The sequence below is a fragment of the Capra hircus genome, chromosome 2, assembly GCF_001704415.2.
Source record: "Capra hircus breed San Clemente chromosome 2, ASM170441v1, whole genome shotgun sequence".
NCBI classification, from domain to species: domain Eukaryota; kingdom Metazoa; phylum Chordata; class Mammalia; order Artiodactyla; family Bovidae; genus Capra; species Capra hircus.
In genome coordinates, this window is record NC_030809.1 from 38,934,984 (window position 1) to 38,949,705 (window position 14,722).

Below are 14,722 nucleotides of genomic sequence, written 5' to 3' on the forward strand. Positions count from 1 at the left end.
TTCCTTTGTTCCAGATGTTCAGTACACTCGGACATATCTCCTACAAATCTGTAATTCAGGTATCTAGATACATTAATACTGCTTTAAAACTCTGTTGACATAATTCCCATGGTCAGCATTATTTTGTGGTTAAGATGTTTCCAAGATGACAGACTGGATGGGTATTACATATTTTAGTTATCTGCCAAATTTTCTCAAGTGACTAAAATTATATATTCTGTTTATGGACTAATTTAGTTATTGAAGATATTTTTATTTTGCCAGACATTCCCCGGAGAAATCAATAACCTCTATTTCAAGCATTCAGGAAACTTAAGATACATTCACAACCATAATTATAAATATAATCAAAATTATAAAATCACTGAAGGGAGATGTAGCTGGAGAAAAATGGAGCATTAAGTCAAAAGCCCCATACAAAGAGTATGTTAGGCTGATACTCCAGAGGTGTCTACATATGTGTACAGGGTTTCTCACTCAATGGGCAGGGAGACTCAGGACAGTTCATAATGAACATGTGTTGTATATTTACAAATATATGATATTTATGTCCATGCATAGTATATCAACATAAAAGCAAAACATAAGCCCCTCAATCATTTCTGATATTAAAATAACTCTAACCTTGTATTCCAATAGAATACTCTATATCAACTGGAAATTAAAATATTTATTTGGCTCCCTTTTCCTTTAACAAACAAAACTAAGCTTTTTTTTTTTTTTATCAAAATGTCTATTAGTTCTTCTGTTCTGTTGAAAGAAAGGTGATAGAGAAGTTACCACAAATCCATGCACACTAATGAGTTTTTTGAGTCATCAAATTGGGTTCAGAACAGTGGTAGAGATGGGAGGACTAAATTTACTGCATAAAAGCAAGTAGAATTATTTGGTGCTATAATAACACATATCTTTATTGGCAGGACACTGATGCAGATTTAATCAGAGGTGAAGATATAAATCCTTGAGTTCACACTGAATGTACAATATCTAACAAACAAACTTATGAACATGGAAATAAATTTAGGTTTGCAGATAAGAATAAAGAACAAGCTGTAAAATATTTCAGCTTAATTGAAAGAAACTCATTGAGGGTAAACCTTTAAAGGGCAAGAGTATGGAATTTTCATTTAATTGACATTGTTTTTAATCAATCTTCTTCATCCTTTGAATATTTTTTCAGTGTTTTCTATATGCCATTAAAAAAAACTTTATTGTTCATGATTTGATATACTACTTTTTGGAAAAATTCCCAAAACTCTATGCTTCTATGTTTGAAAAGTTTGAATTTTAGATGCCTTAGAGTCCCTGATCCATCACAAACAAACTAGCAAATACACAACCAATGTGGCATTTGACAGGATTTCAGCTTTAAACTAGTTTCATTTAGATGGTATCAAATTTATTTCATTTTGTCAAGTATGCTAGATTCCTCCTTAAAGTAACATTAGAGTACAACATTAAGATGTATAGAAAAAATAGTCATACACTGAAAGAGTAGCCCTTGCATACAATATTTCTAAGATATTGGAAATAGATTTGACTTTGAAGTAAGCTGTGCACACACAGTCTACTTAAAACAAGAAAAAAAGATATCTCTCAATGTGTTTATTTCCTCTAAAATATACTACAGCCACTTAGAATATTTAGAAACCAAAATTTTGCATTTGATGATGGATTATTACTGTATACTATCTGTTCACCGTACTAAACTAATGATCGCAATCATAGGTTTTTATGAGATTACTATAATATAATAGGAAAAACCACAATCTCTAAAAATTATACAGACCAGGGCATTTTATCACTGAGCAGGTCTCTCCTAGAGATATAACTACCTTTCTATCAGAAATAGGGCTGAACAGAGCATGCTGCAAGAGGGATTTCTGTTTATTTAAGGATAGTCTGTATTCTTCTACCCACCTAAGTAGCCTCATTATCTGAAAGGGGACATCTCTGTGATACTCCCTTTCTACTTCCTTAAAAGTGCTTTTAGTTTCACTGAGTTTAAATAAAATCTTGGGTAATCAGAAATTGTTATTCTCTCTGGTTAGCCAAACATCACAGAAGAAGAATTTGGGGAAGGCAAAGTGAAAGAGGAAGATAAATTTAATAGTTGGTTCATTTTCATATGGTTGGGCTGTGATGACCTACAGTTAATCTGTATAACTTTTTGAGATGGTTTCTAATCCAGCCCTGTCAATATAAAAACTTTGTCAGATGGACTTCATTTGCTGTCTGAGCAGGATGACTTAACAGACCATGGTTTACATCTCTCTGGTGACTTCTTTCAGAATTAGGTGGCTTTTGTGCTGCCGCTACTGCTGCTGCTAAGTCGCTCAGTTGTGTCGGACTCTGTGCGACCCCATAGACAGCAGCCCACCAGGCTCCCCTGTCCCTGGGATTCTCCAGGCAAGAACCCTGGAATGGGTTGCCATTTCCTTCTCCAATGCATGAAAGTGAAAAGTGAAAATTGAAAGTGAAGTTGCTCAGTTGTGTCCGACTCTTCGAGACCCCATGGACTGCAGCCCACCAGGCTCCTCCGTCCATGGGATTTTTCAGGCAAGAGTACTGGATGGGGTGCCATTGCCTTCTCCGATGGCTTTTGTGCTAAGGATCCTTTATCTTTGGTAGCCTATCTTCCTTCTTGATTTTCATTATCCTCTCCTTTCCTTTACCAGACCCACTCAGCATTGTACGTATGTGCTGGAGCCGTACTTAAGGCAGTTCACCTGATGAACAAGAAGAGCAGCACTGATGTTTTAAGGAAATGAAATACATGTTTTGAGTTTGGAAAAAAAAATCAGATCAAATTATAATCTGATCAAACTTTTTCCAAATCAGTATTTCAAAATAAAGATGACATCGTCTGCTGGATCATAGAAAAAGCCAGAGAGTTCCAGAAAAACATCTATTTCTGCTTTATTGACTATATCAAAGCCTTTGACTGTGTGGATCAAAAAAAAAACTGTGGAAAATTCTTCAAGAGATGGGAATACCATCTATCCTGCCTCCTGAGAAATCTGTATGCAGGTCAGGAAGCAACAGTTAGAAATGAACATGGGAAAACAGATTGGTTCCAAATCAGGAAAGGAGTATGACAAGGCTGTATATTTTCACCTCCTTATTTAACTTATATGCAGAGTACATCATGTGAAATGCCAGGCTAGATGAAACACAAACTGGAATCAAGATTGCCGGGAGAAACAGCAATAACCTCAGATATGCAGATGATACCACCCTTCTGGCAGAAAGTGAAGAACTAAAGAGCCTCTTGATGACAGTGAAAGAGGAGAGTGAAAAAGTTGGTTTAAAGCTCAACATTCAGAAAACTAAGATCATGACATCTGGTCCCATCACTTCGTGGAAAATCGATGGGGGAATAATGGAAACAGTGAGAGACTTTATTTTCTTGGGCTCCAAAATCACGCAGATGGTGACTGAAACCATGAAATTAAAAGACACTTGCTCCTTGGAAGAAAAGCTATGACCAACCTAGACAGCTTATTAAAAAGCAGAGACATTACTTTGCCAACAAAGGTCTATCTAGTCAAAGCTATGGTTTTTCCAGTAGTCATGTGTGGATGTGAGAGTTGGACTATAAAGAAAGCTGAGCAGTGAAGAATTGATGCTTTTGAACTGTGGTGTTGGAGAAGACTCTTGAGAGTCCCTTGGACTGCAAGGAAATCCAACCAGTCCATCCTATTGGAAATCAGTCCTGAATATTCATTGGAAGGACTGATGTTGAAGCTGAAACTCTAATACTTTGGCCACTTGATGCGAAGAACCGACTCCTTGGAAAAGACCCTGATTCTGGAAAAGATTGAAGGTAGAAGGAGAAGGGGGCCCCAGAGGATGAGATGGTTGGATGGCATAACCAACTCGATTGATCTGAGTTTGAGTAGGCTCTGTGATGCTGCTGCAGTCCATGGGGTCGCAAAGAGTCAGACATGACTGAGCAATGGACCTGGACTGAATATATAAGAGATAAATAAGTAAACAAATCATGAGATTAATAATTGGATTAAGTTTTTAATTTTAGACCCTTCTCTTCCATTTGTGGAAAACTCTCATCATCTGTTTTATCTCTTCCATTTTTGTTTCTCCATCATTTTCTCAATTCTGTTCTTCTCCTATTCCTACTAGAAAGAACTTGGAGTTTCTAAATCTCCTTTATATGTCTGAAAAGTAGTTCAGACATTTTATCTCATTTTCATGGATCCTTTTTCGTCAATATCTCAATTTTGTTTTCCAACTTAATTCTTTCTTGTGCTTATGAAAATTAAAGTTTATCTTGGTCATGTCTTATTTTCTATGTAAATAACTAAACTTTGTATTGACAAATTTTTTATTATGTTTATATGGGCTTTCCTGGTGGCTCAGAGGTTAAAGCGTCTGCCTGCAATGCAGGAGACCCAGGTTCGATCCCTGGGTCGGGAGATCCCCTGGAGAAGGAAACGGTAACCCACTCCAGTATGTTTATATATACTAGTACTTATTTAAGTTCTGCTCACTGTTCTATCTCTTTTTAAAAAAGAATTTCTGGCACACAGTGTTTAAGAGCCCAGTTTCTGAAGTCAGATTGCATGGATTTGAATTTGAATTTGAATGTTAGACCAGGCAAATCACTTACACCTCCCTGTCTTAGATTTTCCATTTGCAAAATGGAAATTGTTCTCAAGGTCTTTGCAAAAAAATATTGAGTTATTAAATGTAAAGCTTTCAGAACAATGTCTGACATGTAACAGTCTCCACATTAGTGCTAATATTATCAATACTTTTTTATTTATGTCATTTCTTAATCTATCTCTTCCAGACAGAATCTAAAAGAAATTTTCAAACATTCCTCAAGTTTTAATTTCAGCCAGACTAAATAAGTATTCTATATATAAATCTTTTCTTAATGTTATTGTTACCAAGATCTTTTTCACTTATATACTTTGGAATTTCATTTCAAAGCTCATTTTCAGTAGGAAATCCTGTATACGTTTCCCTCTTCTTCTTTCCATTTCTGACATCTCATGTTCTGCACTATCCTACAATCAAGTCCTATTCCAGAGCTTATTTTTCTGTATTGTAAATAGCTCACACACAAAAAAACATTAAATGGTATTTTGATGTACCTTTGTACCTTCATTTCCCATTTTAGCTAAATCTTGAAAGTTTAAAAAAGAAATCAGTTCTACTGAGTATGCTTTCTTCCACATTCTGCCCCTTTCCACTCCATTTCCAGAGCCAAACATTTACATTTCCTAGGAGAAAAATTGGGGGTACAGGTTCAGATTTCAAGCCCATTATTCTATGCTTCTCTCAGAAGCTCAAGAAGAAATTTAGTATATCTTTGTTTGATTCTTAGAGGAACACTTGAGGAGGTTTGTTTTCCTTCTAATTATAAAAGAAATTTGGGAGGAGAACTACAGTGGAATTCCCATCTGAGGCAGAGGATGTGATATTCTGTCCTGACCCCCAAGGAAACTAGCAAAGAACTTCCCTCAATATGTCAGAACCTGGACAGAAAACAAAGACAGAAAAATGAAAGATAGAAAAACAGGGTAAGAAAATATTTTGTTTTGTTCCTTTGCTATGAAGCAAGCATTTTTTTCTTTAAAGTTACTTTATAAAAGGTAAAACATGGTAAAAGAATTATTTACTGTACCAATATCATTATAGCATTCTTTAATTTGAAATTCATTATTTCATTATTATAACTATAGTACTCTTTTCAACTCCTTTAAAAATCTACTTATTGTGTCCCTTCTCTGCAATATGGCACATTACTGCTCAATAAAGGAAGCCACACCTTTTGAATTTTGGTTCAGTTAATATTGGCATTGGATTGATATTTTCCTTTTGAAATTAAGCAAACTGTTTCCTTATCCATTTTGCAAATGCATATTGTATTTACAAGCAAAATATGCATCATTATATAGGAAATTATTCTGGTTGATTTCTACTTTGTTTATATCAATCTATAACTATCTGTTTGGGATTACTTAAAGATTTTGGCTCAGAAGGTAAAGCTTTCGACCCGTGGGTCGGGAAGATCCCCTGGAGAAGGAAATGGCAATCCACTCCAGTACTATTGCCTGGAAAATCCCATGGACAGAGGAGCCTAGTAGGCTACAGTCCATGGGGTCACAAAGAGTCGGACACAACTGAGTGACTTCACTCACTTCACTCAAAGATTTTTAACTCTAATTAAAAAGAACAAAAATTGGTCTTGGAATCACTGCCAATTTTATAAAAACTGATTTTATAAAAAGCAACATAATCTCCCACCAAGACAGAGGAAGAACTTGAACAATTCCTCTGTAGATGTTCTTCATCTCTAATTCTCACCAGCTCTGAACATTAGCTTTATATTTTAATTGGCTTTTAGTGCTTCTGGCCAGGCAGGCTCTGTTGGATGAAATCTAAACGTGCTTTATTTTATGGGTTATTTGGAAAGTATTATGATCTTGCTGCTTTTTTCCTGAACACAAATTGAAGTGGCTCCCTTCCTCTACAATCACTGCTTTGCCTGGAGAATGGCTTCTGAGAATATACCGCAAGAAAAAACTGGCTTCAGTGCTACAGCTTCTGTAAATTCTGAAAAGGAACCATGTGTTCCTCGATTGTCCTGCAACATACACTTATAATATGAACTGATCATCTTATAAATATGATATCTAAGGCTACACTACTTGTCGCAATGCTTCTTGCCAGGTAAATGGCTAGAGAAGAAGGAAAATAGCCTCTTATTAGTCCTGAGAAATAATGAGATTTACAGTGCTCTCTACTGACATCTGCTAGAATAGAACACGATTTATTTCTCAGTCATTCTCTAAACATGAAAAATCTAACCTCAACTCTAGTTTGAAATCAGTGGAAGTGATTTTTTTTTCCAGAGACCCAAATCTAAAGACTTTTATACACCTAAATTTGTTGTCTCTCCCCGGGGTTATAAGTTAGTAGCACGAATTCAAAGACACAGACATTTTTCATCATACAACTCAATCATCTTACAAACATCTCACCCAGCAGCTTTCATGGAGACAAGAAAAAGAACAAGAATGAAAGGAGCTCGCTCTGTTTCTTCCACACAAGCAACAGGCTTGGGCTACACATGGTGTCTGTCATTGGAATGTGAACTCTATGAAGGCAGAACATATTGTCAGTTTGTTTACTGCTGAATTCCCATTGCCCATTACAGTGTCTTTTGTGCAGAGTAGGTATCAATAATGGTTACTGAATAAATAAATAAATTTATCCACCCATTCATTTTTAATTCATATTTAATCTCTTTGGATCCGTTCAGTTCAGTCATTCAATCATGTCCGACTCTTTGTGACCCCATGAACCGCAGTACGCCAGGCCTCCCTGTCCATCACCAACTCCCAGAGTCCACCCAAACCCATGTTCATTGAGTTGTTGATGACATCCAACCATCTCATCCTCTGTCGTCCCTTTCTCCTCCTGCCCTCAAACTTTCCCAGCATCAGGGTCTTTTCAAATGAGTCAGTTCTTCACATCAGATGGCCAAAGTATTGGAGTTTCAGCTTCAACATCAGTCCTTCCAATGAAAACCCAGGACTGATCTCCTTTAGGATGGACTGGTTGAATCTCCTTACAGTCCAACAGACTCTCAAGAGTCTTATCCAACACCACAGTCCAAAAGCATCAATCCTTTTGCACTCAGCTTTCCTTATAGTTCAACTCTCACATCCATATATGACTACTGAAAAAACCATAGCCTAGACTACATGACCTTTGTTGGCAAACTAATGTCTCTGCTTTTTAATATGCTGTCTATGTTGGTCATAGCTTTCCTTCCAAGGAGTAAGCGTCTTTTAATTTCATGGCTGCAATCACCATCTGCAGTGATTTTGGAGCCCCCCAAAATAAAGTCTGACACTGTTTCCACTGTTTCCCCATCTTTTTGTCATGAAGTGATGGGACCAGATGCCATGATCTTCATATTCTGAATGTTGAGCTTTAAGCCAACTTTTCCACTCTCCTCTTTCACTTTCATCAAGAGGCTTTTTAGCTCCTCTTCACTTTCTGCCATAAGGGTGGTGTCATCTGCCTATCTGAGGTTATTGATATTTCTCCTGGCAATCTTGATTCCAGTCTGTGCTTCCTCCAGCCCAGTGTTTCTCATGATGTACTCTGCATTTAAGTTAAATAACCAGGGTGACAATATACAGCCTTGACATACTCCTTTTCCTATTTGGAACCAGTCTGTTCTTCCATGTCCAGTTCTAACTGTTGTTTCCTGACTGGCATACAGATTTCTCAGGAGTCAGGTCAGATGATCTGGTATTCCAATCTCTTTCAGAATTTTCCTCAGTTATTTTTTGATCCACACAGTCAAAGACTTTGCCATAGTCAATAAATCAGAAATAGATGCTTTCTTGGAGCTCTCATGCTTTTTTGATGATCCAACAGATGTTGGCAATTTGACTTCTGGTTCCTCTGCCTTTTCTAAATCCAGCTTGAACATCTGGAAGTTCACGGTTCACGTACTGTTGAAGCCTGGCTTGGAGAATTTTGAGCATTACTTTACTAGCGTGTGAGATGAGTGCAATTGTGCAGTAGTTTGAACATTCTTTGGCATTGCCTTTCTTTGTGATGAGAATGAAAACAGACCTTTTCCAGTCCTGTGGCCAACTGCTGAGTTTTCCAAATTTGCTGGCATATTGAGTGCAACACTTTTACAGCATCATCTTTTAGGATTTGAAATAGCTCAACTGAAATTTTATCACTTTCACTAGCTTTTCTTGTAGTGATGTTTCCTAAGGCCCATTGACTTCACATTCCAGGATGTCTGGCTCTAGGTGAGTGATCACACCATCATGATTATCTGGGTCATGAAGATCTTTTTTATACAGTTCTTCTGTATATACTTGCCCTTTTCTTAATATCTTCTGCTTCTGTTAGGTCCCTACCATTTATGCCCTTAATTGTGCCCATCTTTACATGAAATGTTCCCTATCTCTAAATTTCCTGAAGAGATCTCTAGTCTTTCCCATTCTATTGTTTTCCTCTATTTCTTTGCATCAGTAACTTACTGTCATTACTATGATTTCATAAATGAATTTCACATGGGAAAGTCTTACTCTGGATGACTGAGAAAGCCTATCTTGAGAAGGAAGCTTATTTGATAACACTTGAATGGGAAGAGCTACTCTAGGATGGAAGAGTAAGGGAAAGGAGGAATGAGTTGGGAAAAGTAAATTTAAGAGCAATCTTACTGAGTAGGTTACATCTTCATAAGTGCATTTTGTTTCTCAGTGTCAGGTGACATCTTCCCAAGATACCTTTGGGGAAAGGGGAGAAAAATTTTATCCACTGACTTCCTCCTCTCCCCTCTCTCTTATGAGGCCAAACTAAACCTTCCACACTTTCTGGTTGAGTTACCAGACCTCTCCAAAGATTTGCTTGGGGAGCAATGATCCTGAAGATCCAATCTAGCCAGTGAACAGAGACAGTAATTACTCTCTGCCAGTGGGGGCAACTGTGTGGGTAGCTGTAGTGGAATGCTGGCTCCAGGTCTTAGGCAAAAGGCAAATTATTTCTCAAACTTTTCCATCCAGATAACTAGGTACGTGTATATGTCTAGGTTTGGCACAATCTGCTTTTGCTACAACTAGAATTCCAAATCTCAGTCCAAATATCCTTCAAGGTACGACTGGCTGAACTGGGACTTGGACCTTAGGTGTTTTGACTACATATCTACCTTGTTACACTCTTCATTTATTTCTAGTTTTAAATATATAAATTTAAGTCAATAGGCAACTGGGCAAAAAAAAAGGGTGGAAGAAAATAGGATTGAAGTTCTATTAAGTGCACACACACTCACACACGCTTATATATAGAAAGCAGTGTTTTTGAAATTTGCTCCTTCTCAGAAGTCCTTCTCAAGTTCATTAATCAGTAGTGTATCTTCAGACAAACAATTAAAATTTAATCTGAGGAACCGGGTTCATCTGCTTTTATCTGTTTAATGTATTGCTCTGTTTTATCTTTAAGCACGTTTCATGTCTTAAAAAAAAAAAAGTTTGGGGAAGAATAGAAGTGAAGACACCATCGATTGTTAAGTCCGTTATTTACTCACTGAAATCATGTGTGTGGGTAATTGGCACTTTGGAATAAATAGAAACTTCACTGCTCATTAAACTATAGGGGGTTTTGAGAAATCAGAAGACACCTAGAATTTATAGCTAATTTACTCCCTTTCAACTTCTGATTATAGCATTTATATAGCATTAAAGTGAAAGTGAAGTTGTGTCCATCTCTTTGCAACCCCATGGACAGAGGAGCCTGGTAGCCTGGTAGCCTGTAGCCTACCAGGCTCCTCTGTCCATGGGATTTTCCAGGCAAGAATCCAGGAGTGGGTTGCCATTTCCTTCTCCAGGAGACCTTCCAGACCCAGGGATAGAACCCAGGTCTCCCGCATTGTAGGCAGACGCTTTACCATCTGAGCCCCCAGGGAAGTCATAATGCACCTGGGACGATTGTGGAAATATCCAGAGCTCTTTGCTACCAGTGGATGGGGTAGATGATGATTATTACCCTAGGACACTGCCAAGATACAGATCAATAAATCTTAAAACATAACGATTAAGACCCTGTTTATAACAGCTACTTCAAAGCTCTTCCTGAGGACCAAAAATGTGTTGGGGCAGTGATGCTTGAAGGAGGGCATGGCAACCCACTCCAGTTATTCTTGCCTGGAGAATCCCATGGACAGAGGAGCCTGATGGGCTACAGTTCACCGAGTCAGAAAGAGTCAGACACAACTGAAATGACTAAGCATAGCACAGTACACAGTGATGCTTACTCATCCACATAACAGGAGCTCATCTAATCAGGCTAATAACTAACTTTAGTGACACAGGACTGCATAGAGCAACCAAGAGGAAATGCTTGACTTTTACTCTCTTGAAGCCACCCTGTGGAGCTGCTGTTTAATTTCTGATTCTAATTATTCTCATTCCAGTAATGGGGCAACATATGAGAATTCCCTAGCCTTTGTCTCTTAGCTTCTTTCTTCCTCCATCTAAAAGACTTTATCCTTACTTGCCAATTTTTACATCCAAAATTTACTTTTTTTCTAAAAATTGTATCATTTTAGTTTTTATATCTAAGTCTATGGTCTATTTGAGTCAATTTTTGTCAATGATGAGAGGTAACATGGAGATATCTAGTTTTTCCAGTACCAGTTATTGAAAGATTATCTTTCCCCTATATGTCAAAATGATTTTAGCAAATTTGTGGAAAATAAACTGACCATGTATAAGTGGCCTGAATCTAAAGTTGCAGTTCTCTTCCATTAATCAATATATTTATGCCATTACACTGTAAGTTTGAAATCAAACAATGCAAATTCTCCAGCTTTTTTTTTTTTTTTGTCTTTTAACAATTGTTTTGCTTAATCTAAGCTTGGCACTGTGATATAGATTTTACAATTGGCTAACCACGTTCACAAAAAAATGTACTGGGAGTCCCAATTTTTGTAAGATGATGTAGGCTCATCTCTCTCTAAGCACAACAAAAAACCTTTGGTATAATACAACAGATAATCATAAAATTATTCTGAAAGCTAGAAATACATACCAACTAGGGACCTTAGGACTTCAGGTGGAGCTGCCTCGTTGTCTGGGCAGGGCATTTAATAAGGTCTGTTCATGCCCACAATCCCTGTAGATGTCTAACAATCATTAGATGAAGCCAGTCCATCGTGTACAGGAAGAATGGAGCCACCCAGTTTCTGAGATTCCCTCCAACCAGGAGACAGAGCTGTGCTCACAGAGGCCCAGTGTCTGCAGCCACCTGCAGTCGGGTGATGGGAGGGTGTAGTTTTTTCCTGTGGTGTTCAGCCAGACCAAAGTTTGTGTCATCAAACTGTCTAGGCTGTAGGGCCTCCTTCCCTCCTGATGCTCTGCCCAGAAACAGCAGGCTTATTCTGCCTTGTTATCTTTTTTTTTTTTTCTATCTGTGCCTGTTGGTGTTTTAGTATTGCAAACTTCCTCTATGCCCAGGGCAGGACATATAGAAGAAAAAATGACAATAAAAAAAGGGGACTCATCACCAACTTTCTTTTTTAATGCCTGTTTCTTGATAGTATACTTTATTATCTCTCCCTTTTTCTAATTCATCTTTACTATGATTTTGAGCATTATAAGACCTCTACAGTTGATTTCTAGTAATTCAACTGAAAAAATCTGATTTGACATTGTACAGGAGACAGGGATCAAGACCATCCACATGGAAAAGAAATGCAAAAAAGCAAAATGGCTGTCTGGGGAGGCCTTACAAATAGCTGTGAAAAAAGAGAGGTGAAAAGCAAAGGAAAAAAGGAAAGATATAAGCATCTGAATGCAGAGTTCCAAAGAATAGCAAGGAGAGATAAGAAAGCCTCCCTCAGTGATCAATGCAAAGAAATAGAGGAAAAGAACAGAATGGGAAAGACTAGATATCTCTTCAAGAAAATTAGAGATACCAAGGGAACATTTCATGCAAAGATGGGCTTGATAAAGGACAGATATGGTATGGACCTAACAGAAGCAGAAGATATTAAGAAGAGGTGGCAAGAATACACAGAAGAACTGTACGAAAAAGATCTTCATGACCCAGATAATCACGATGGTGTGATCACTCATCTAGAGCCAGACATCCTGGAATGTGAAGTCAAGTGGGCCTTAGAAAGCATCACTACGAGCAAAGCTAGTGGAGGTGATGGAATTCCAGTTGAGCTATTTCAAATCCTGAAAGATGATGCTGTGAAAGTGCTGCACTCAATATGCCAGCAAATTTGGAAAACTGAGCAGTGGCCACAGGACTAGCAAAGATCAGTTTTCATTCCAATCCCAAAAAAGGCAATGCCAAAGAATGCTCAAACTACCACACAATTGCCCTCATCTCACATGCTAGTAAAGTAATGCTCAAAATTCTCCAAGCCAGGCTTTAGCAATACGTGAACTGTGAACTCCCTGACGTTCAAGCTGGATTTAGAAAAGGCAGAGGAACGAGAAGTCAAATTGCCAACATCTGCCAGATCATGGAAAAAGCAAGAGAGTTCCAGAAAAACATCTATTTCTGCTTTATTGACTATGCCAAAGCCTTTGACTGTGTGGATCACAATAAACTGTGGAAAATTCTGCAAGAGATGGGAATACCAGACCACCTGACCTGCTTTTTGAGAAATCTGTATGCATGTCAGGAAGCAACAGTTAAAACTGGACATGGAACAACAGACTGGTTCCAAATAGGAAAAGGAGTACGTCAAGGCTGTATATTGCCACCCTGGTTATTTAACTTAAATGCAGAGTACATCATGAGAAACGCTGGGCTGGAAGAAACACGAGCTGGAATCAAGATTGCCAGGAGAAATATCAATAACCTCAGATATGCAGATGATACCACCCTTATGGCAGAAAGTGAAGAGGAACTAAAGAGCCTCTTGATGAAAGTGAAAGAGGAGAGTGAAAAAGTTGTCTTAAAGCTCAACATTCAGAAAACGAAGATCATGGCATCTGGTCCCATCAGTTCATGGGAAATAGATGGGGAAACAGTGGAAACAGTGGCTGACTTTATTTTTAGGGGCTCCAAAATCAAGGCAGATGATGATTGCAGCCATGAAATTAAAAGACGCTTACTCCTTGGAAGAAAAGTTATGACCAACCTAGAAAGCATATTAAAAAGCAGAGACATTACTTTGCCAACAAAGGTCCATCTAGTCAAGGCTATGGTTTTTCCTGTGGTCATGTATGGATGTGAGAGTTGGACTGTGAAGAAGGCTGAGCACCGAAGAATTGATGCTTTTGAACTGTGGTGTTGGAGAAGACTCTTGAGAGCCCCTTGGACTGCAAGGAGATCCAACCAGTCCATTCTGAAGGAGATCAGCCCTGGGATTTCTTTGGAAGGAATGATGCTAAAGCTGAAACTCCAGTACTTTGGCCACCTCATGAGAAGAGTTGACTCATTGGAATAGACTATGATGCTGGGAGGGATTGGGGGCAGGAGGAGAAGGGGACAACAGAGGATGAGATGGCTGGATGGCATCACTGACTCAATGGACGTGAGTCTGAGTGAACTCTGGGAGATGGTGATGGACAGGGAGGCCTGGCGTGCTGCGATTCATGGGGTCAGAAAGAGTCAGACACGACTGAGCCACTGAACTGAACTGAACTGATGCACAGGAAAAAAAAAAAAATTTTTCTTGGTTGTAATCAGAATTTAAATATGTATGAATATATTCAAATTTAAAGTTTGAGATCAGGAAGACAACCCTGGTTTATCGTAAGGATGTAAAAATCAAAGTGTTAGTCATTCAGTCGTGTACAAGTCTTTGTGACCCCTCTCCTCTGTCCATGGAATTCTTCAGGCACAAATACTGTAGCGGGTAACTATTCCCTTCCCTAGGGGATCTTCCTGACCCAGGAATCAAACCTAGGTCACCTGTACTGAAGGAAGATTCTTTACTGTGGTTCTTTTATATTCATTGAGATTTCTCTGTCTCTCATTTCCCAGGGATAAATTATTTTTCAGGTTTCTAGGTTCTAATGACTTAGCTATGCTCTGACTGCTTTTTCCCTTAGATAAAATCTGAAGGATTTTTTTCAATGTAATGACTACACAAAAAATGATAAATAATTAAGCTATATAGTTTTATTTTGAATTCTTTAGTTAAATATTTTGGCTACATATTATCTCAGCTATTAAAAATTTTAAATTTACAGCA

At 38.1% G+C, this 14,722-nt stretch overlaps 1 non-coding gene across 1 annotated transcript; it reads left to right on the forward strand.

Moving 5' to 3' along the window:
- Positions 4,367–4,437, forward strand: TRNAC-GCA. The gene has a single exon. It is a non-coding gene; the product is annotated as a tRNA-Cys (tRNA).